Below are 26,332 nucleotides of genomic sequence, written 5' to 3' on the forward strand. Positions count from 1 at the left end.
TTCTCTGGTACAACGGCCTTTTTTGGACGACCTTCACGGAATTCGACCTTTAGCGAGCTTCTGCCACGACTGAATTCGTTAAACCAGGTTTTCACAGTACTATAAGATGGTCTTTCATCGTCATACAGAGTTTTAATTTCATCAATGCACTCCAGTTCCGATAATCCACGCCAAAAGTTTTAAAAAATGGCCGCACGGAAATGTTCACAGGTTAATCCCTTTTTTTTCAAATTCATTTGTTCAAGCCAATGTAAATAGCACAAATTATGGCCGTACGTCAAAACATTCTGAGTACGATTATGCTAGACAATGTCAAACTTTTCATTTGAAATGTCAGATTGCATATTGCAACACTTAGTGTTGCCTAGGTCAGAAACTTATGTAGTAGCCCTCGTAAGTCTTCCTAGGCCGACAGATATTGCAAATTTGCCCATGAACATTCCACTTAGGAACAGGGGCAAACTTCTCACATATCAATGAGTGCAGTCCAATTCAAGTTTACAGCTCAATGACAAGGGGCCTACGTTTTATAGCCGAGTCCGAACCACGTGCGACACCTCTTTGGAAAATTTTACATGGCACAGTACCTCACAAATGTTGCCAGCATTAGGAGGGGAAAACCACGGCTGAAAATTTTTTTCTAATGATCTCGCCTGCTCTGTGCTGCGGTGGCCTCCTACAGATATAGTTCCCTATATTTCTCTATCTTAAATAGGCCACACGTATCGTAGAAACTGAGTTCGAGTCCAGGCGAGAACATCAGAAAAATTTTCAGCGATGGCAAACCCCTATTAACGCCGATCATATTTTTGTCATAGGTGTTGGCCAGCGGCACGCCGTTTGCATTCAGTTTTAAAAAGAAAAGAAATCGGACAGCACTCATTGATATGAGCGAAGTTTAATCCTGTTTCTAAATGGAATGTTCACGGGCAAATATTCTTTTAAAAGTTGACAACCCATCATTTCTACTTAGGTTCATTGGCAAATAGCAATAGTCGCTACCTACAGATTTTGCTCTGCCAACATCCTGCTCAGGCGTCGCTTCCAACCGACTGAACCATTTGTATATGTTTATTATTCGTAGTCAAAATTTCTGAGCTAAGTTTACTGCTGACAAGGCAACTTTTATCGCCACAAGTATCAAAACATCAATGCGAGCCGACACCTTTCGTAGAGAAGATTCTCCCGACTGAAGATCTCTCTGTCGTTTCTGACTTGACGGAGTACTCCACCAACTTTACTGGAATGCCAACAGAGCAAAATACCAAAAGTCTTTGGTCTCGATTCAAAACTTGGTCTCGACTCCTATTATAAGGGTCATAAAAAATAAGATAATTCTCTAAAATTTAAAGAAAGAGGTAAACAAATTTTTGACCTGCGAAAGTAAAACTCTTGTATAAGTTTGCTGTATCAACTTAGTTCCTTTACCATTAACTTCGAATATCCAAACTCCTCCGGTCATGACCCCTAATGAGTTTGCTCATGAGCTTTATCTTTTTCCATTCCCTCATTGTACTTCAATAGTGTAAGAGCTTACTAACTAAATCCCCCAACTTACAACGGAGAAAGAACAAATCAGCAACATTCAGCTAATTATGCGGAAACGGAAACGATGTGTAAACAATTTTTGCAAGTGACATCATATCAATGGATGTTGTAGAGGAAAAAATAATCACAAAAAAGCAAAAGCAAAAAAGGCCAACAGAAAGTTGAAACGCAACACAACGACGGAAGTTTATAACAGCGGCAGGCGAGACAACAACATTAAAGCGATAAAACAAGTTTTCCGTTCTTTTTTTACACACAACCCGCACAACGGGAGTGAATACAAAAGCAACACCAATGTGATTTAATAAATAGCTGCGAACAAACTATAAATTACAAATTGAAAGAGAGGAAAAAGCAACAACTATTATTGAAAAAAAAATAAGTTTATATAAACTACATTAAATTCGGTAACACCGAACTTTATATACTACTAAGCAACATTGTTGTTTCTGTTTATGGTATATTGGTGGACAACCTGTTAAACATTACAAAATTAACGAACAAAAAATACCCATTGTTTAGTTATTGGTACAAAAATAGCTATGCACCGAATTTCATAGGTTGCTGCAGTGCGTATGAGTACTGAATGTGCATTGAATCTACCAGAGGGCACATGAATCATACGCAGCATGGTACTAAACTAACCTATAGCTGATGAAACTCATAACTAACTGATGTTATAACGAAAAGGTATGAAAAAGTTAAAAGTAAAACAAGTAAAAAGGCGTTAAGTTCTACCGGGCCGAACTTTGGATACCCACCACCTCGGGTATATATGTAAACCACCTTTCGTCAAAATCCGGTGAAAAATGCATACCTTATGCTCCATTGCAGCTATATCAAAATATAAGCCGATTTGGACCAAATAATAATAAGTACAAGTGTTTGTTCAATTGTGTATAACAAAATATTGGTCTTTTTAGTAGCTATATCTAAAAATTAACCGATCTAAACCATATGGATGTCTAAAAGCCTAACATAAGTCTATGTGTCATATTTCAGCTAAATCGGATTATATTGTATATGGCAGCTTTATGCAAATCTGGACCGATGTAGACCAAATTGCAGAAATATGTGGAGGGGCTTAATTTAACTCTCTGTCCCAAAATTCGGCAACATCGGACAATGAACGCGCCTTTTATGGGCCCAAAACATTATATCGAGAGATCGCTCTATATGACAGCTATATCCAAATCTGGACCGATCTGAGTGACATTGAAGAAGGGCGTCGAAGGGCCTAACACAGCTCACTGTCCCAAATTTCAGCAAAATCTGATATTAAATGTGGCTTTTATGGGCCTAAGACCTTAAATCGGAGGATCGGTCTATATGGCAGCTATAACCAAATCTGGACCGATCTGAGCCAAATTAACGAAGGTTGTCGAAAGGCCTAGCACAACTCACTGTCCCAAATTTCAGCAAAATCTGATAATAAACGTGGCTTTTATGGGCATAAGACCCTAATTCGGAGGATCGGTCTATATGGCAGCTATATCCAAATCTGGACCGATCTATGCCACATTGATGAAAGATGTCAAAGGGCTTAATACAACAAAGAGCCCCAAATTTCAGCAAAATCGGATAATAAATGTGGTTTTTATGGGTCTAAGACCCTAAATCGGAGGATCGGTCTATATGGGAGCTATATCCAAATCTGGACCGACCTAAGCCAAATTGACGTAGAATGTCGAATGGCCTAACACAACTCACTGCCCGAAATTTCAGCAAAGTCGAATGATAAATGTGGCTTTTACGGGCCTCAGACCCTAAATCGGCGGATCGGTCTATATAGCATCTATATCCAAATCTGAACCGATCTGATCCAAATTGACGGCGGATGTTGAAGGTCCTAACGCAACTCACTGTCCCAAATTTCAGCAAAATCGGATATTAAATGTGGCTTTTATCGGCCTAAGAACCTATATCGGAGGATCGGTCTGTATGGCAGCTTTATCCAAATCTGGAGAAATATGATCCAAATTGACGGAGGATGTCGAAGGTCCTAACGCAACTCACTGTCCCAAATTTCAGCAAAATCGGATATTAAATGTGGCTTTTATCGGCCTAAGAACCTATATCGGAGGATCGGTCTGTATGGCAGCTTTATCCAAATCTGGAGAAATATGATCCAAATTAAGGAAGGATGTCGAGTGGCCTAACACAACACACCGTCCCAAATTTCAGCAAAATCGGATAATAAATGTGGCTTTTATTGACCTAAGACCCTAAATCGGAGGATCGGTCTATATGGGGCTATATCAAGATATAGTCTGATATAGCCCATCTTCGAACTTAACCTGCTAATGGACAAAAAAAAGAAGTCTGTGCAAAGTTTCAGCTCAATATCTCTATTTTTAAAGACTGTAGCGAAATTTCAACAGACGGACTGACAGACATGTCTAGGTCGTCTTAGATTTTAACGCTGATCAAGAATATATATATTGTTTATAGGAAATTTATATTTCGATGTGCTGCAAACGGAATGACAAAATGAATATACCCCCATCCTTCGGTGGTGGGTATAAAAATACCCATTGTTTAGTTATTGGTACAAAAATAGCTATGCATTTCTTATACACCGAATTTTGTAGCGTGCAGCAGTGCGTATGAGTACTGAATGTGCATTGAATCTACCAGAGGGCACATGAATCATACGCAACATGGTACTAAACTAACCAATAGCTGATGAAACTCATAACTAACTGATGTTATAACGAACCAGTAAGGAAGGGCAAAAGTTGGGCGGTGCTGACTGTATAATACCCTACACCTACCCTATAAGTACAATGTGGGAGCTACATCCAATTCAGAACCAATTTTGATCGACCTCGGCAAGCAAATATGTTCAAACTGTAATATCTACGGTTGACATATGACAACATTATTGGAAATTGCCAAACATATATATAGGAGCTATATCTAATTCTGAACCGATTTCGAGCAAACTTTTCAGATATTGTGGTAATCGTCGAGGAAGGTGTTGTACAAAATTTTGGAAAGATTGGTCAATAAATGCGCTTGCAATGGATCTAGGAGTGAAAATCGGGCTATATATTTATATAAGAGCTATATAAAAATCTGAACCGATTTCTATGAAATTCACCAGTAATGTTGAGACTCATAAAAAAATCCTTCCTGCCAAATTTCGAGAGAATCGGTTAACAAATGACCATTTTATTGCATTATTTCTGCAAATCGGACGAACATATATATGGGAGCTATATTCAAATCTGAACCGATTTCAAGCAAACTTCTCAGATATTGTAGGAGTCATCGAGGAAGGTGTTGTACAAATTTTTGGGAAGGTTAGTCAATAAATGCGTTTGCAATAGCTCTAGGAGTGAAAATCGGGCTATATATACATACGGGAGCTATATCTAAATCTGAACCGATTTCTATGAAATTCACCAATAATATCGATAGTCATAAAAAAATCCTTCCTACCAAATTTCGGAAGAATCGGTTAACAAATGACCTCTTAATTGCATTATTACTGCAAATCGAACGAACATATTGGATTGCCCACAAAGTAATTGCGGATTTTTTAAAAGAAAGTGAATGCATTTTTAATAAGGCTTAGAATGAACTTTAATCAAATATACTTTTTTACACTTTTTTTCTAAAGCAAGCTAAAAGTAACAGCTGATAACTGACAGAAGAAAGAATTCAATTACAGAGTCACAAGCTATGAAAAAATTTGTCAACGCCGACTATATGAAAAATCCGCAATTACTTTTTGGGCAACCCACTACATATGGGAGCTATATCCAAAGCTGATCCGATTTTTTCCAAATTCAGTAGGCTTCGTCTTGAGGCCGAAAAACATGCCTGTACCAAATTTAAAGACGCTCGAATGAAAACTGCGACCTGTACTTAGAACACAATATAACATGGACAGACAGACAGACAGACGGACAGACAGACAGGCGGACATAGCTAAATCGAATCAGAAAGTGATTCTGGATAGATCAGTATACTAATCAATGGGTCTATCTCTCTTCCTTTTGGGGGTTACAAACTAATTCACTTAGTTATAGTACCCTGTACCACAGTAGTGGTGAAGGGTATAAAAAGTATGAAAAAGTTAAAGTAAAAAATATCACTTATTTTTAATTATTTTATGTAGGCAAAAACAAGATATGGAATATTTTATTTGCTATGGGTCAACAGACGTTAAAAAACACGTCAGAGATATACTTCCGCAACACATGTTTAAAACATAATTTTTTATTGTGGAAAATAATAAATGTGGCCCATCGCATCACGAGGTCAACGAAGATGGCCAGATGCATAGGTCAGCCAATTACTCTGAATGAATGGATGAATGATTAAATACATACATTCCCTCGAAAACAAATGAAAATCCTTAGCTTCACGCTAATGTGGAAATCCTTTTATATATACAACTCGATTTGTGTTTGTTTTCTTGTCTGTTCTGTAAAGACAGAAAAACGGCTGAACCGATTTTTTGAAATTTGGTGAAAAAAAAGTACTGCATTTTTTGATATCGACCATAACAATACGCGGCTCAAATATAAGGTATTTGAGACTAAAATAGGAATCTGATATCGAAATTCAGTACCAAGGATTTGGGGAGCCGCCCCTCCACCAAAACTCCCCCAAAGAGGACAAATTTATCCACCATAGCAATATGGGGCTCAAATGAAAGGTATTTGGGAGTAGAGCACGAATCTGATATCAACACGAATATATATTACACGTGATATATATTTTCAGGGCCAAGTCACTCAGTGGCCGCTCCATCCCCCAAAACCCCCCAAACCGGACATGTTTGCCGACTATGGAAACACGGAACTCAAACGAAAGATATTTGGAAGTGCAGCACGAATCTGATGTCAACCTTTGGGGAACAACTGCTTAGAACGTGCCAATCCCATAACAACGCCTAAATAGGACGTATTTGCTCACTATGACAATTTGGGGCTCAAAGGGAGTGGAGCCCCACCCTCCAAGCCGAACATGTATGCTGGCTATTCCAATAAGGTGCTCAAATGACAGGTATTTGTGAACTGAAAACGAATTTGATAACCAATTTTGGGGCTAAGTATTTGGGGGACACCTCATCCCATAAATTCCCCTTAAACCAATGGCAGTATTTAGCAAATTTTGCCCATGAACATTCCACAAAGGGACAGGGACAAATTTCTCACATGTCATTGAATGCAGTCCGATTCAAGTTTCAGCTCAGTAATGGCAATATTGGGCTAAAATAAAAGGTATTTGAGAGTAATGCACGATCCTGATACTTTTTAAGGGTTAAGTTTCTGGGGGCTTGAAATACCTATAGGGCTGTCGAATGCAGCTTTGTAGTCAACGAACGAATGGTAAATGTTGACCTGTTCTTCTCGGGTCTTTTCCAGTAGTGTAAATATCTGGTCTCTGATGGATTTACTAGGTCTAAAGCCGCTTTCATAAGGCCCGATTATCTCATTGAGGCTTTAATCTTTCACACACTACGCTCGAAAGTTCTCTTATGCGATGGGGAAGAGACTTATTCCTCTGTAGTTGGCACATTCCTTCTTGTCTCCTTTCTTGTGTATGAGACATAGTATGCTCAGGTTCCAATCATAGGGTATGCGTTCTTCTAGCCAGATCATGCAGGCCAGCTGTTGCATACGCCTTATCGGCGAGTCGCCTATGGTCTAAAATAGTTCAGCGGGCAACCCATCGGCTCCTGCTGCCTTGTTGTTCTTCCTTCGGCTCACTTCTACTTGGATGTCGTTCTGACTACAAATTAAACATTCTATACCATCATCAGGGATTGGTTCTGCGAGGCGCCATCTTCGGATTCCAGCAGTTGTTCCCTCCATATTTCAAGCACCCTGTCTGCATCAGTTGCCAGATTTTCTTCTTTGTCTCTGCAGCAGGATATGCGTACATCAAAGTCATCGGTTTGATGTTTGATTCTTTGGTAAAATTTCTGGACTTCATTCTGACTCCTGCACATCTCAATTTGCTCCGTCTCATGTTTTTCCATTTCTTTATATACCCTCCACCATAGGATGGGGGTATACCAATTTCATCATTCCGTTTGTAACCCATCGAAATTCTGAGACCCAACAGAATTTCGATTTAACCATGTCCGTCCCTTTGTCTAACCGTTCTAGCAAAAGTGCGTTAACTTTCGAAGGAATAAAGCTAGGCGATGGAAATTTTGGGAAATACTTTCTATTGGCGTAAGACAGTTCGCGTAGTAAATGGATCATATCAATCTATATTTTGAGATAGCTGCCATATAAACCGATTTTGGATCAAAATTTGTTGAGCCTCCAGAGGGCGCGATTCTTATTCGATTAGACAGAAATTTCATATGAGATGCTTTGTTATGACTTCCTACAAATGTGCTAAGTATAGTCCAAATCGGTTCATAAGCCGATATAGCTGCCATATAAACCGTTGACTTCTTTAGCCTCTAGAGGGCGCAATTATTATTAAATTTGGCTAAAAATTTGCATGAGATGTTTCGTTATGACTTCCAACAAATATGCGATGTATAGCCTCAATCAGTTCATAAAGTGATATAGCTGTCGTCTAAGCCAATTTTCAGATTCTATTTCCTGAACCTGTAAAGGGCGCAATTCTTATCTGATTTGGCTGAAATTTTGTTCAGCAACTATTAACGGTCTAAATCGGTCAATAGCCTGATATAGCTCTTATATAAGCCGATCCCCCGATTTAACATTTTGAGTTCATATTGGGCGCAAGTCTAGTCCGATTTGCCTGAAATTTTTGACTTCCACTCTGGTCATTTTGAACAGTGACTTCTACCATGGTCTCCAACATCCAAACTAAGTGTCCGAATCGGACCACAACCTGATATAGTTCTAATAGCATAGAAATTCTTAGACATTATCCTTGTTTGCTTATAAAGAGATACCAGTCAAAGATTTTGACAAATCCCATCCAGGGTGCAGGGCGTGTAAGATTCGGCCCGGCGGAACTCAGCTCTCTTTTACCTGTTTTTTCTGCGAAATAGACGTTTCTCCTTTCTACTTTTCTCCCGTTATCTTTCTACATCTGGCGCGTTGCTACTGATTGCAGGGTTGCTCTGTATGCCAAATTCTTGGCTTTGGTAGCATTTCGACACCCTTGGATGCACCATGGAATTTTGGGGGGAGGCTTCTGGTAAACAAGTACGGATTTCGTAGCGTTAGTTTGCCAATGCGCCGTCACATCATCGGGACAAGGAGTGCATTCACCAAACAGTTGGGACAGTCGAGTGGTGTATGCCATTGACATCTGTTGTGTTTGAAGCTTTTCAAGGTCCAGCTTTCGTGCAGTGTCAGATCGTACTTTTCTCACCACACTGAAACGGATTCGTAGCTATGCTGTAACAAGGTAATGATCGGAATATATATTCGCTACTACTACTAGGGTCGCTCGTACATCTAACACGCCAGATGAATGCCGTCCATCTATTACAATGTAATCATTTGGTTCCTTACTTCTTGATCTGGCATCAACCATGAGTCAACCATGAGCGAATTTTTATGCTCAACACCACCACTGGTGGTGGCTTTGTGAATTTAAATACCCTACACCACCAATGGGTTCAGGGTATTATAACTTTGTGCATTTGTTTGCAACGCTAAGAACGAAACGGAGGCCACCGTATAGCAGAGGTTAGCATGTCCGCCTATGACGATGAACGCCTGGGTTCGAATCCAGGCGGGACCGTCATAAAATGTTCAGCCGTGGTTATCCCCTCCTAATGATGGCAACATTTGTGAGATACTATGCCATGCAAAAACTTCTTCTCAAAAGAGGTGTCGCAAAAGGAGGCCCCTTATCATTGAGCTTAAACTTGAATCGGACTGCACGGATTGATTGATATGTGAGAAGTTTGACCCTGCTCCTAAATGGAATGTTCATGGGCAAATTTGCACAGAACGTAAAGAGCTCTACCCATTGATTAGCATACCGATCGGCTTTGAATCACTTTCTGAATCGGTTTAGCTGTCAAACTGTCCGTCTGTCTATCTGTCCATGTATTCTTGTGATCAAGGTGCAGGTCGAATTTGTTGTCCAATTGTTGTAAAACTTTACACAAGTCACTTGTTTGGACAAACGTTGTTGCTCGGATCGGATCGGATCGGATCGGATGAAAATAAGGCCATCTTAGGTTGTGGTAGCCACAATTTCGATCCGATCTTTACATTTTGCATGAGGTGTTCTATGTAACGGCCATACATGTATGCAAAATTTCATCAAAATCGGTTCAGATTATATAGCACCTATATCTTTTACTTATATAAAACAAGTAAAAGCGTGCTAAGTTTAGCCGGGCCGAATCTTATATACCCTCCACCATGGATCGCATTTGTCCAGTTCTTTCCCCGGCATCTGTTCTTAGGCAAAACAGGATATAAGAAAAGATTTGCTCTGCTATTAGAGCGATATCAAGATATGGTCCGGTTTGGACCACAATTAAATTATATGTTGGAGACCTGTGTAAAATGTCAGTCAATTCGAATAAGAATCGCGCCCTTTGGGGGCTCAAGAAGTAAAATAGAGAGTTCGATTTATATCGGGCTATAGACCGATACAGCCGATACAAGAAGTCAAGACCGAAGATCGGTTTGTATGAGAGCTATATCAGGTTATGGACCGATTTGAACCATCTTGGTACAGTTGTTGGATATCATAACAGAACACGTTGTGCAAAATTTGATTCCAACCGGATAAGAATTGCGCACTCTAGAGGCTCAAGAAGTCAAGACCCAAGATCGGTTTATGGGTGGTGCGATTTAAGCGAAATTTTGTGTGCTTACATATAGTACCCTAAAAATAAAAATTTGATATCCAAATTTTGGATGGGGTACCTAGGGGGGCCGCCCCGCCCTAAAACCTACCAAACATAGATTTAGACCAATCACGACAATATGGGCCTCAAATTAAAGGTATTTAGGCTAAGAAAACGTATCTAATATCCAATTGTGGACCAAGGGTTAGGGGGACCACCCAAACCCCCAAAACACCCCTAAATGGGATATATTTACCGACCATGGCAATATGGGACTCAAATGAAAGTTATTTGCGAGTGGAATACGAATCTAATCTCCAAATGTGGGACCACGTTTCTGGGGGTCCACCCCTTCCCCAAAACACCCCCCAAACAGAACATATTTACTGACCATGGGAATATGGAGCTTAAATAAAAGGTATTTAAGTATAGAATTCGAATCAAATATGGGACCAAGTGTTTGGGGGCCGCCTCTCCCTAAAAACATTCTCCAAAGGGGACAAATTTACGACCATAGCAACATGGGGCTCAAATGAAAGGTCTTTGGGAGTAAAGCACGAATCTGATATGAATATTCGGGAAAAGTGTCTATGAGGCCACCCCACGCTCATAACACCGCCCAAATAGGAAGTATTTGCTGACTATTGCAATATGATGCTCAAATATGAGGATTTTTAGAGTGGAACACAAATGAGATGAGATAATTTCAAGGCCAACTCACTGAGTGACCACCCATCCCCTATAACACCCCCTAAGCCGGTCATGTTTGCCAACTATGGAAATATGGTGCCCAAATTAAAGGTACTTGGGAGCAGACCACGTATCTGATATCAACATTAGGGGCCAACTGTCCAGGGGACGTCCCACCACCATAACAACCCCCCATTGGACGTATTTGCTCACCAAGACAATTTGGGTCTTAAAGAAAGTTAAACTAAATATTTGCTGACTTTTGCAATAAGGAGTTTAAATGAGATTAAACAAGTAAAAAGGCGTTAAGTTCGGCCGGGCCGAACTTTGGATACCCACCACCTCGGGAATATATGTAAACCACCTTTCATCAAAATTCGGTGGAAATTTCATACCTTATGTCCCATATCAGTTATATCAAAATATGTTCCGATTTGGACCAAATACTAAAAGTTCACTAGCTATATCTAAAAATAAACCTATCTGAACCATATACGACACGGATGTCGAAAAGCCCAACATAAGTCACTGTGTCAAATTTCAGTGAAATCGGATTATAAATGCGCCTTTTATGAGGCCAATACCTTAAATCGCGATATCGGTCAATATGGCAGCTATATTCAAATCTCGACCGATCTGGGCAAAATTGAAGAAGGACTTTGAAGAGCCTAACCAAACTCACTGTCTCAAATTTCAGCGACATCGGACAATAAATGCGCCTTTTATGGCCCCAAAATCTAAAACGTAGGTATCGGCCAATATGGCAGCCATATCCAAATCTGAACCGATCTGTGCGATATTTCAGAAGTATGTCAAGGGGTTTAACTTAACTCCCTGTCCCAAATTTTGGCGACATCGGACAAAAAATAAGCATTTTATGGGCCCAAAACCATAAATCAAGAAATCGGTCTATATGGCAGCTATATCCAAATCTGAACCGATCTGGGCCAAATTGAAGTAAGATGTCGAAAGGCATAACACAACTCACTGTCTCAAATTTCAGTAAGATCGGATAATAAATGTGGCTTTTATGGGACTTAGACCCTAAATCGGATGATCGGTCTATATGACAGCTATATCCAAATCTGGACCGATCTGGACCAAATTCACGAAGGATGTCGAAGGGCCTAACACAACTCACTGTCCCAAATTTCAGCAAAATCGGATAATAAATGTGGCTTTTATCGGCCTAAGACCCTAAATTGGCATATCGGTCTATATGGCAGCTATATCCAAATCTGAACCGATCTGAGCCAAATTCACGGAGGATGTCGCAGGGCCTAGCACAACTCACTGTCCCAAATTTCAGCAAAATCGGATAGTAAATGTGGCTTTTATGGGCCTAAGACCCTAAATCGGCCGATCGGTCTATATGGGGGCTATATCAAGATATAGTCCGATATAGCCCATCTTCGAACTTAACCTGCTTATGGACAAAAAAAGAATCTGTGCAAAGTTTCAGCTCAATATCTCTATTTTTAAAGGCTGTAGCGTGATTTCAACAGACAGACGGACGGACATGTCTAGATCGTCTTAGATTTTTACGCTGATCAAGAATATATATACTTTATAGGGTCGGAAATGGATATTTCGATGTGTTGCAAACGGAATGACAAAATGAATATACCCCATCCTTCGGTGGTGGGTATAAAAACGGATTTGATATCCAATTCTGAGGCCAATGGCAATATGGGGTTCAAATAAATGATATATAGTTATATGAGAATAGAGAACGTTGCTGATATATTTTCAGGGTATAGAATTTGGGGGACCACCCCACTCCCCAAAACGCCCCTAAATATGGCATATTTACCGACCATGACAATGCAGGGCTTAAATGAAAAGTATTGGGGTTAGAGCGAGAATTGATACCCATTTTCGGGACCAATTTTCTGGGGGTCTACTCCTTCCCCAAAATACCCCACAAACAGCAATTTTTTAATGATCATCACAATATGGGGCTCAAATAAAGGTATTTGGGAGTAGAATACGAATTTGATTTTAAAATGTAGGACCATGTATTTAGGGCATCATCCCTTTCCCAAAACACTCCCAAAGGGAAAAAAAATTTTCCACCATGCGAATTGTGGCTCAAATGAAAGGGTCAGCTAGTATTTATATATTTGTCATCCGATATGGCCTTTTAAGGCTGTAGAAACCAAAAACTTGGTCCGATCTTTACAAAACTAAGCATGAGGTTGGCATGTCCACATTTGACGCTGAACGCCTGGGTTCGAAACCTAGCGAGAATATCAGAAAAAAATTTTCAGCGGCGGTTTGTGAGGTACTTTGCCATGCATAAACTTCTCCCCAAAGAGGTGTCGCTGTGCCGCCCACCGTTCGAACTCGGCTAATAAGGAGGCTCCTTATCATTGAGCTTAAACTTGAATCGGACAGCACTCATTGATATATGAGAAGTCTACCCCTGCTCCTTAATGGTATGTTCATGGCCAAATTTTCATTTTGTAGTACCCACAGTTAAGGTCATATCGTAAGAAAACCTTGCAAGATTCTATTCAATGTTTCAATAAGTATTCAAAAATTAAAGTCTAACTAGATGTATACATGGGTTCTATGAATTAAAGGTAGTACCTCGACTCGGCGGTGTTGGGTATTATGTAGTCAGCTGCGACTTTTGGATTTAATTCTATATGCTCACCTATTAATTAAAGTAAAATGTGGGTGTACTCGGGTGTACCCTAACTTTTTTACCCCAATCAAATTAAACCTGCTTTATCATCATGTTATCATCATAGAAAAATTGCTCCACTATTGAAATATAATAGCACTGGTGGTGTTAATACAATTCTGTTTTTTTATTTTAGTATTTTCTCATTATTTCTCTAGAATGCGCTTAAAAAACTCATAACAAAGTGAATTTCCAACGAAAAAAAACTCTATTGAAATATTTCAAATATGCTTTCATTTGATATGACAAAGGAAAAGAGAAAGTATTTTTTCATTTATTAACTCAACATGCAATGACGACAACAACAATAAAACTAACAACAACAACTGCTACAACAGCAGCAAATAAGAAAAACTCAAAGATAAATATGTGAGCTCATAGAAAACTTTTATATGACATGGTGAACATTTCACATTAGAAACCTAACTAAAGCGTAACTAAGGAAGGGGTAGTGAAGCGAAAGCAAGAAGGCCAAACTATTCCAGGTTGCTACGCCATCACTTTCATTTCTTTCGCCTTCTTGTGCTACGATGTGATGGGACGGGGGGCCAACATTCACAATTTCAATTATAACCTTTCCTTTCAGTTGACGTTTCAAGACGTGCAAAATAATGCATAAGTATGAGTATAGAACTTTGTGCCATAGACAACAACATATGAGGGCTATGGAGCTAAAGGGGAAACAAAATTTGAAAATGTCGGAAATGAAACAAGTAAAAGAGTGCTAAGTTCCGCAGGTCGGAATCTTATATACCCTTCACAATGGATCACAATTCTCAATTTCTTTGACCGATATTTCTTAATAGGCAAACAAAGGGTAATTATCATGCTATTGGATCTATATGGACCGATTCCATACCATACTTAGTTTGGATGTAGCATGTTGGAGACCATATTAGAAGTCATTGTGCAAAATTTCAGCCAATCGGTTAAGAATTGCTACGTATAAGGGCTCAAGAAGAAACATCGGGAGATCAGTTTACATATATGGACCGATTCAGACCACACAGAAGTCGTTATTCAAAATTTCAGTCAAATCAGACATGTACTGTGCCCTGAAGGGGCCCAAGAAGTAAAATCTGGAAATCGGTATATATTGGAGCTATACCAGGTTTTATACTGATTAAAGTCATATTGGGCAACTATGTTGAAGGTCATAGGAGAAATCGTTGTACAAAATTTCAACCAAATGACATAAGAATAGCGTCCTCAAGAAGCTCCAGAAATGTAATGGGGAAATCGGTTTTTATGGGAGCTATATAAGGTTATAAACCGATTTATACTTGGCATAGTTGTTGGAAGCCAAAACAAAACTTCTTGTATAAAATTTCAGCCAAATCGGAATATAATTGCGCCCTCTATGGGTGCAAGAAGTCAAGATCCGAGGTTATGAATCGATTTAGACTAAAGTTGTTGGAAGTTCTAACAAAACACCTCGCACCAAATTTCAGCCAAATCGGTTAAAAATTACTTCCTCTAGAGAGAATATATATAACGGGTTATATTGGAGTTACTTCAGGTTATGAACCGATTTGAACCATACTTAGCACAATTGTAGGAAGTCATATCAAAACACGCCATGCTAAATTTTTGCCAAACGGGAAAATAGTTGCGTCTTCTAGAGGCTCAAGAAGAAAAGATCCGAGATCGGTTTATATGTCAGCTATATCAAGTTATGAACCGATTTGGACCATACTTAGCAAAGCTGTTGGAAGTCATAACAAAACATCTCCTACCAAATTTCTGCCAAATCGCTTAAACATGACATGCTCCAGAGGCTCAAGAAGTCAAGATCCGAGATCGGTATATATGGCAGCTATATGAAAACATAGATCAATGTGACTCATTTACAATCCCAACTGATCTACACTAATAGTAAATACTTGTGCAAAATTTCAAGCCCTTAGCCTTAATACTTACAAAGTTAGCGTGCTTTTGACGGAGGGACAGACGGACTTGCCTAATTGACTAAGAATGTCAAGACTATCAAGGATATGTATACTTCGTTGGGTCTCAGATAAATATTTCGATGTGTTACAAACGGAAAAACGAAATTATTTAACCCCCATTCTATGGTGGAGGGTATAAAAAAGGGCAATTCTAATTTAATCATTAATTTCCCTGTATCGCTTAAATTTAGAACAGTGAGTTGAAGTTTGGAGGCCATCGTAGCGCAGAGGTTAGCATGTCCGCCTATGACGTTGAATGCCTGGGGTCGAATCCTGCCGAGTGCATCAGAAAAAATTTCAGCGTTAGTTTTCCCCTCCAAATGCAGGCAACAGTGAGTTACTATGCCCTGTAAGACTTCTCTCCAAAGAGGTGTCGCACTGCGGCACGCCGTTAGGATATAAAAAGTAGGCCCCTTATCCCTTATCTTATGAGCTTAAACTTGAATCGGCCTGCACTCATTGATATGTGAGAAGTTTGCCCCTGTTCCTTAATGGAATGCTCATGGGCAAAATTTGCTATTTGCGTTGAAGTTTGGCAACCTTGACAACCTTGCCCAATATGATTCAAACCGGATCATGTTTCCATAAAGCTGTCATATATTGTAGATCGATATCTCAATATAAAATCTTAAGCCCACCCAAAATTTACTAACCAATTGAGTGATTTTGTAACTGTTTTGGAAATGTGTTAAACCGCTCGACATCTGTGATGAATAGGGTTTACATTGGACCATATTTCAACATAGCTGTCAGACCACTCTCCCCATTTTAAGTTTTTAGCCCATGCGAATTTTAATTTCCGTCTGTTTGTCGAAAGCACGCCAACTTTCGAAGGAGTAAAGCTATGAACTCTAAACTTTGCACAAATACTTCTTATTAGTGTAGGGGATTGTAAATGGGTCAATGGGTTATGTTTTGATAAAGCTGCCATAAAAACCGATTTTGGATCTGGAATTTTTGAGTCTCTAGAAGACGTACATTTTAACCGATTTGGCTGAAATTTTGTATGTGGTGTTTTGTTATGACTTCCAGCAAGTCAAAATCGGTTCATAACTTGTTATAGCTGACATATAAACAGATCTCCCGATTTGATTCTTGAGCCTTTAGATGGTGCAAATCTTAAACGATATGGCTTAAATTTCATTCATAACCTGATATAGCTGTCATATAAACCGATCTAGGATTTTGACATCTTGAGCCTCAAGTCGGCGCAATTCTTGTCGGATTTGGCTAAAATTTTGTAGGAGATGTCTGCTATGGTCAAAATCCGTTCATAATCTGATATAGCTGTCATATAAACCAATATCGAATCTTGACTTCTTGAACGTCTAGGCAGCGCAATTCTTATCCGATTTGGCAAAAAATTTGTATGATGTGTTTTGTTATGACTTTTAACAACACTGCTAAGTATGGTCTAAATTGGTTCATAGCCTGATATAGCTTCCGTATAAACCCATCTCCTGATTTTACTTCTTGCGCCCATATAGGACGCAATTCTTATCATTATCATATTTTATCCTATAAAGAGATGCCGGGCAGAGAATTTCCCTTACCTATATTGAGATACCGGGCAAAGAACTTGACAAATACGATCCCCGGTGGAGGGTATATAAGATTCGGCCCGGCAGATCTTTTACTTGTTTACCTATTGGTAAGAAATTACAGCAGTACGCTGCTTTATGTCAATGGAACGTCGGCGAAGACCTACCATGCACGAGGTTGTGCATAGAATAAAAGAATCCTCCCATGCCAAGACGTACACTTTGGGGGTTTGCATTGACTGCAACCATACGCTAAGGAACAGGAGGATAAATTGTGGGTCCAATGGCATAAATATATAAGGGAGAAAGTGGCACAAGGTAGACACAGGGGGCATTTTATCGCCACTCCTTTGGGTGGTCACCATAAATGACCTATTAGGGATGCTGCCTGAGGAGGTAAGAACACTTCTTAGTGGTAAGAATCAGAACCAGCTATGCAGAAGGACCGAAAGGATCTTGCATATGGCATATGACTGGGCTAGACCCAGAGGTCTCAATTAATGAATAGTCCCAGAGAAGACTGAGATATGCTTGTTCACGAGGAAATCGAAGATGGGCCAACTTGACGCACCACGCTCCTCAATAAAACGATTTCGATATCTGACAGGGCAAATAGTTAGGAGTGATCTTGGACAGTAAACTAAATTGGAAGTGTCACAGGGGGTCATTTTATCGCCACTTCTTTGGGTGATCACCGCAAATAACGGATGCTGACAGAGGAAGGATTTGATCCAGTCAACAATGCAGTAAATGTTATGACACTTCTTAGGGGTAAGGATCCGAACCAGCTATGCAGAAGGGCCGCAAGGGTCTTGCATATGGCATATGACTGGGATAGACCTAGAGGTCCCAATGTTAACCCAGAGAAGACTGAAAAATGCCTATTCAAGAGGAAGACGAAGATGGACCAATTTAAAGCACCATGTTTCCTCAATAAAACTATTTCGATTCAGGAGCGTACTAAGAAGGCTCATCAATATTGGGCACTATGTAGACGAGCAGTAGCCTCAAAATGAGGCCTGAATCCGAGTATAGTCCACTGGCTCTACAGGAGCGTGATTGACCAATACTTAGGTTAGGTTAGGTAAGAGTGGCAGTCCTTTACAGACTCACTTAGATAATTTTAAGTCCATTGTGATACCACAGTAGCGACAGACCAAGGCTTCTGGCGGGGATCGAACCCACGACCCCTGCGCTGGTAATCTAAGCACGCTACCAACACGGCTGCCGGGGCGCCCTTGACCAATACTTACTTACGCCTCAGTTGTTTGGTGGACTGCTATGGAGAAAAAGTTCAACATAAGGACCATACAACAAGTTCAGAGAACATGTGTCTTAGCATAGGCCGAGCGATGAGGACCACGCCCACTAGACCACTGGATACTATTCTAGATATCTGACCCATTGACATACACATTAAGTGTGAGGCAGCTACCCCGGCTATGAGACTTAAGGCGATGGGAGGATGGATTGAGGATGGGAGCAGCTCTTGCCATCGCGGTATAATCGAGGCAACGATAGAAAACCCGGAAGGTAAGGAAGAGGTTTCCGATCGGATACCTGAGACGAAACTTGTGATCGAGTGCGAGTCACTAGTGCCAGTGGCATAGTCTTGGATTGACCGAACCCTAGCATTGCCATCTGGAAGATCATGTTACACGGATGGATCAAAGCTAGAGTACAAAGTGGGCCTGGGGGTCTAGATTGCGAACCCAGGGATTGAGATCTGTTTTAGACTTCCTAACCATAAAACGGTTCTGCCGGCAGGGACCCGGGCGATCACGGAGTGCGTGGAGTGGTGCGGTACTAAAGCGAGGACGTCGAGAGTGAACATCTTTACAGACAGTAAAAAGGGCTATAACAACCATTACGGTACGGTCACGAACAGTCTTGGAGTGTAAGAAGGTGATTAACGCCTTCTCTGAGGATGACAAAATCCGCATCGTTTGGGTGCCGGGCCATAACGGAGTAAGAGGGAATAAAAGGGCAGACGATTTGGCAGTGAAGGCCAGAGGACTGCCGTCAATAAACTTGGTTTACCCGAAGCCTTTCGGGTCGACGCAGTCTGATTTAAGAGCGTGGGCTACGAAAGCGCATATAACACTGTGGAACAGCGAAACAGTCGGTAGGACGGCCAAAATCCTATGGGGTTACCCGGATCGTGAGAGGACGAGGGTATTACTGAAACGAAGAAAGAAAAAGGTCAGTATAGCTTTTTGTGTCATAACGGGATACATGGGACTACGAGCACACTTATGCAAAATCGGTGCAGCAAATGAAAGCATATGTAGGGTATGTGGGAAAGATGATGAAACGTTGGAGCATTTCCTATGTCATTAACCGGTTTTCACGGCTAAAAGACATCGTTACTTAGGAGGGGACACAATACTAGACATGAACCAAATTTGGGGCGTGGTATGGAAAATAATTAAGGATTTTGCTAGTAGCACGGAATTCCTAACTTAAAATTTCCTTTTTCGAGGTTACTTTTTAGTTTTTAGAGCACACAAAAAGCCGAATACTGGCTTAGACGTATGTCCATAGTGGCATGGGGCTGATTAATATCCGCACCCTCTTCCCTCCGCAACCTAAGCTGCTTTATACCCCTTGATATTTATTGCCTATAAAGAAAATTCATTTCTATTTGAATAATTCATACCCAAAATTATTTCTCTGATGGCTTCATATTTACGGTACAAATTCACTTTGTATGACTGACTGACTGACTGGCAGTCTGAATGCCTGACTGATGGACGTATGATGACGAATATGAATGAATATGAATTTTGTCATCTACATTTACTTGCTGCCTGTTTGTGCTCGAAACGTATTAAAACTTTAATTATAATGTCATTCCTAAGGAAAAACGAAATAATTTCCACACACACACACACACACACACACACAAGAAATCTTTTGATGGAGTGTAGCACAAATATACTTGAAATTAAATTGAATTGCATGGCTAAAAGTGGTGATGAGATATTCAGAAAGTTTGCCATAATGGGGTAGAGTATTCCCCAAGTCATGCAATGCAAACAAAGCAGAAAATTTCATTATACAAAAATTAATAAAATAAAACATAATGAAATATTAAAAAGTCATCAGTAAGATTGTAGCAATGGCAGCAATGAGTTTTATGGCAAAGTCTTTGGGAAAATGTAAATATTTGTGGAAAAATTAGAGTAAACTTAAATGGAACATTGGCATTGAAAGTTAATTTTGCAGAAACTAAGAAGGCTAACAGGAATACTAAACGGCTAGGGAACAAATACAAATTTTGGCCACTAAGGAACAGGGGGAAACTTCTCACATATCAATGAGTGCAGTCCGATTCAAGTTTAAGCTCAATGGTAAGGGGCCTCCTCTTTTTATAGCCGAGAAGGCAAGCCACAGTGCGACACCTCTTTGGAGAGAAGTTTTACATGGCATAGTACCTCAGAAATGTTGTCAGCATTAGGAGGGGAAAACCAACGCTGAAAATGTTTTCTGATGGTCTCGCCAGGATTCAGCCTCATAGGCGGCCATGCTTACCTCTGCGCTACGGTGGCCTAGGGTGCCAAAATTTTTTTGGGGAGAAGTTCTTACATCGCTTCTATGCATTATGTGGGTTATAACATTGCTGAAAATTTTTATACCCACCACCATAGGATGGGGGTATACTAATCTAGTCCTTCCATTTGTAACAGATACTTAGTATTGATGTACATCGTTGGAGATTGCAAATGAGCCATATCGGTTCAGAGTTAGATATAGCTCCCATATAAACCGATCGCCCGATTTGACTTCTTGAGCCCTTAAAAGCTGCAATTTTTGTCCGATTTGGCAAAAATTTTGCATGTAGTGTTCTGTTATGACTTCCAATAACTGTGTCAACTACCATCCAAATCGGCCTATAACTTAATATAGCTCCCATATAAACCGATCTCCCGATTGGACTTCTTGAGCCCCTGGAAGCTGCAATTTTTGTCCGATCTGGGTAAAATTTTGCCTGAAGTATTCCGTTATGACTTCCAACGACTGGTTTAGGTACGGTGCAAATCGGTCTATAACCTGATATAACTCCCATACAAACCGATCTCCCTACTCTTGTCTTCTTGAGCCCATGGAACCCGCAATTTTTATCCGACTTGGCTGAAATTGGGCACTTCATTTTTCTTTACGACTTCCAACAACTTTGCCAAGTAAGGTTTAAATCAGTCTATAATCTGGTATAACTCCCATATAAAGCGATTCCCCTATTCGAAGCATGAAGCATTCTATTATGACTTCCAACTACTGGTTTAGGTACGGTTCAAATCGGTCTATAATCTGATATAACTCTCATATAAACCGATTCCCCTATTCGACTTTTTGAGCCCCTGGAAGACCCAATTTTTATCCCATTTGGCTGAAATTTTGCAATTGATGTTTCTTTACGACTTTTAACATCTTTGCCAAGTACGATTTGAATTCCTGAGCCATTACCAGCCGCAATTTTTGCCCGATTTGGCTGAAATTTTGCATGAAGTGTTGTGTTATAACTTCCAACAACTATGTCAAGTACGGCCAAAATCAGTCTATAACCTGATATAGCTCCCGTGTAAACCGGTTTATCGATCATCCTCTTTCGGTTTCTAAAAGCTTTAATTTTTGCTGTTTTGGCAGAAGATTGGTATGCAGAATAAAATTATGCCCTACAACTTAACAAATTTTGTAAAAATTTGAAGCAGAATCCATGGAGGTGGGTTCCCGATATTCGGTTCGGCCGAACTTAGCACGCTTTAATTTGTTTCTGAAATTTTCGCCAGGATTCGAACCCAGGCGTTCAACTAACCTCTGCGCTACGCTGGACTCATACTAAAACAAATTTCCCATGAATATTCCATTAAGGAACAAGGGATATTTCTCCTAAATAAATGAGTGCAGTTCGGATTCGAACCCAGCCGTTCAGTTAACCTCTGCGTTACGATGGCCTCATACTAAACCACATTTATAATGAATATTACACAAAGGCACAGAGGATATTTCTCTCAAATTAATTCAATATTAAAAAGCCTGCTTTTTCATGCCAAGTTCGAATGGTGTGCCGTATTGTAGAGAGAGAGTTTTAACATGGCAGTATAACTCACAAACGTGGCCAGCATCTGTAAGGGGATAACCAACACTGAAAAATGTTTCTGATGTTCACACCAGGATTTGAAAACAGGTATTCGGCGTGATAGTCGTACATGGTAACTTTTGCGTCACGGTGGCTCTCACGAAATCAAATTTTTGTGAAGATAAAGTAAAGGAACATGCAAAGTGTCAGCCGGACAATTTTTGTCCATTGTGATTTTTTTCCATTCTTCCCAAAGTTAATCCAATTCATTCTCCTATTTGCAATCGAATCCATAAAGTGACTACGAGCAGGCCGCTTAATCAATGTATTAGAAGTCTCTCTCTCTCTCTCTCTCTCTCTCTCTCTCTCACACACACACACACACACACTGACCATTTATTGCATTTAACAAATTATATCATCCTCCATCCATGTTGCAGGATTACCTCTAGTCACAACATGCGACACAATCACATTCAACATAAATATTTATAAGCATTTCGGTTTTTATTGCCATTATGCCTTGGTACTTCCTACTCCATATGGGTTGGGTGGTAACTTGGAAGTTATTTTTTGGTAAAAGTTGCAATGGAAACTAAAACATATGAACATTTTACCAACGTCATGGCAACAAAGTCAACAGCTTTGCTAAAAAGTAACCAAGTTGGAGTCCTTACATCCTTAGATGAGCACCAAACCCCAAACAAAGTGAAATATATGATCTCTTACTCTGACATTTTCCGGTACTAAGTACAGCATTGAAAATACTCATACTAAAATAGTAATAACTACCAGTAGTTGTAGCTGGTGGTTTGGAGTACATTCTAACATAATCCTAAGTATTGAACATAAGGGTGGAAAAAAAGAGCAGAACAAAGTTTGCTGATGTTAGAAAATCTTTCCAAAATTGTAGGAAAAAATATTGCCTTGGGTAAATTCAGCAAAATGTAATGCCTATTACACTCGTGGTCGAGTGCGAGGCACTGCTGCCAGTGGCACAGTCTCGGATTGATGGAAGCCTAGTATTGCCATCTGAAAGATCATTTAGCACGGATGGATCAAAGCTAGAGGACAGAGTGAGTCTGGGGTCTTCATTGAAAACCCAGGGATTGAGATCTGTTTTAGACTGCCGGACCATTATACGATCCTGCAGGCAAAGAGAGAGAGAGAGGTGGTGCGGTTTTAAGGCGAGGACGTCGAGGGTGAACATCTTTACGGACTGTAAACTAGGCATCAGGCCAATAACAACCAGGACGGTAAAGTCACAAATTGTCTTGGAGTGTAAGAAAGATTAACGGCTCTTCTCTGCGGATGGCATGATCTGCATAGTTTGGTACCCTGGCCATAGCGGATTGAGGGGGAATGAAAAAGCTGACTATTTGGCAGTGAAGGCCAGAGGACTGCCGTCAGTAAACTTGGTTAACCTGAAACCTTTCGGGTCAACGAAGTCCGAATAAAGGGTGTGGACTACGAACACACATGCAACTGTGTGGAATAGGGAAACGGTAGGTAGGACAGCAGCGAAAATCAAATGGGGAGATCCGGATCTTGAAAAGACGTGGCTATTACTGAAAGGAAGTAAGAAAGAGGCCAGTATAGCTTTTGATTTCATAAGGGGACACATAGGACTATGAGCTTATTTATGCAAAATCGATGCGGCAAGTGATTGCATGAGTAGGGCATGTGGGGAAGATGATTTAGATGTTGGACCACTTCCTAAGTAATTGCTCGGCTTTCGCAGCCAACAACCAACGGTACTTAGGAGGGGACACAATACCACACATGAACCAACTTAGGGGCGTGGTATGGATAACAATAAAGGATTTTTTAAGTAGGATTTTTTAAGTTTGAGGTTACTTTTTGGTATTTAGAGCGCACAACAAGCCGATTTCTGGCTTAGGTGTATGTCCATAGGGGCATAGGGCGGATTAATATCCGCACCCTCTTTTCTGAAGTGATTCTTTCTGAAAATTTTTTGTCTACAGTACAGGCACTAGAACAGTTTGTCACTGGTATGCACTCGTCGGGGTTATTGAGGAAATTGTGTTCTCCGATCTTTGAGCTTGCCTCGAAAGAGAACCAAACAAAATTACCTTCCAACCTTTTTTTCCCATGCACATTCCATTAAGGAACATGGGATACTTATCTCATATCAAAAAGAGCAAATGCAAACTTTTCCCATGAACATTCCACTAAGGAACAGGTGTAAACTTCTCACACATCAATGAATGTATGATAAGGGGCCTCCTTTTCATAGCCGAGTCCGAACGGCGAGCCATAGTGTGACACCTCTTTGGAGAAAAGTTTTTTGAATGGCATAGTACATCACACAAAATTTTAACAACATTTTCTGTAGGCAGTAAATTTTCACAAAATTTACTGTTAGACAAAATTTTTTACAATAAGTACTGTAGACCGAAAATTGTGACCAAATATGGTGTTGACAGTAAATTGACGCCAAATCTACTGCAAAATTGCAAATTTTGCCCATGAACATTCCACTGAGGAACAGGGGCAAACATCTCACATATCAATGAGTGCAGTCTGATTACAGTCTCAAGCTCAATGATAAGGGGCCTCCTTTTTATAAACGAGTCCGAATGGCGTGCCGCAGTGCGACACCTCTTTGGAGAGAAGTTTTACATGGCTTAGTACCTCACAAATGTTGCCAGCATTAGGAGGGGATAACCACCGCTGAAAATTCTTTCTCATGTTCTCGTCAAGATTCGAACCCAAGCGTTCAGCGTCATAGGCGGACATGCTAACATTTGCGCTACAGTAGTCTCGTTAGCAACACCACGAAATATGCGTCTAAGACCCCATATGGTGTATATATATTCTTGATCGACGCGACATTTTAAGTCGATCTAGCCATATCCGTCCGTCCTTCCGTCCGACCGTCTGTCTATCGAAAGCACCCTAACTTTCGAAGGGGTAAAGCTAGACGCTTGCAATTTTGCACGACTTTTTTTTATTAGTGTAGGTCAGTTCGATTTGTAAATGGGCCAAATTGGTCCATATTTTGATATTGCTGCCTTATAAACCTATCTTGGGTCTTGACTTCATGATCCTCTAGAGGGCGCAATTCTTGCGCGATTTGTCAGAAATTTTGCATGTAGTGTTTTGGTATCATTTTCAAAAACTGAACTCAGTATGGTTTAAATCGTTTCATAACCTAATATAGCTGCCATATAAACCGATCTCCCGATTAGACTTCTTGAAATTCTAGAGGGCGCAATTCTTATCCGATTTGACTGAGATTTTGCTCATATTGTTGAGGAATGACTTCCAACAACTGTGTCAAGTATGGTCTAAGTCAGTCCATAACCTGATATAGCCACCATATAAACCGATCTCCCGATTAGACTTCTTGAGCTTCTAGAGGGCGCAAGTCTTATCCAATTTAGTTGAAATTTTGCATATATCGTTTTTATATGACTTCCAACTGTGCTAACTATGGTGTAAATCGGTTGATAACCTGATATAGCTGCCATATTAATCGGAGGGCGCAATTTTTACTCGATTTGCCTGAATTTTTGGAAGTGGTATTTTTCTATAACTTCTTACAGCCATGGCAGTTTGACACTCTGAGCCACTGAAGCGTGCAATTTTTACTCGATTTGCCTGAATTTTTGGAGGAGGTATTTTTCTATGATTTCTTACAGCCATGGCAGTTTGACACTCTAAGCCACTGGAGGGCGCAATTTTTACTCGATTTGCCTGAATTTTTGGAGGAGGTATTTTTCTATGATTTCTTACAGCCAAGGCAAGTACGGTCCATATCGGTCTATAACTTGATGTAGCTCATATATATATTGAAAAGTCATTCTAAGAACTTGACAAATGCGATCCACCTGTCGTGTTGGCTCAATTCTGCAGGGCTCTTAACCCCTGGTGAATATAATGCGTCCACTAATGCCCCCATACATACCCCAGGCTATGCATGGATACCAATTCGAGTTCACGTTGTTTGGACGTGTTCTCCCCCTTGTTCTTCTATCAAAGACCGCCCTTGCAAATGTGGCCACCCTCTCAAACGTCCCAGAGTCCAACAAGGCCCTTCTCAAATCC

This window comes from Stomoxys calcitrans, chromosome 3 (genome assembly GCF_963082655.1).
Source record: "Stomoxys calcitrans chromosome 3, idStoCalc2.1, whole genome shotgun sequence".
Classification (NCBI taxonomy): domain Eukaryota; kingdom Metazoa; phylum Arthropoda; class Insecta; order Diptera; family Muscidae; genus Stomoxys; species Stomoxys calcitrans.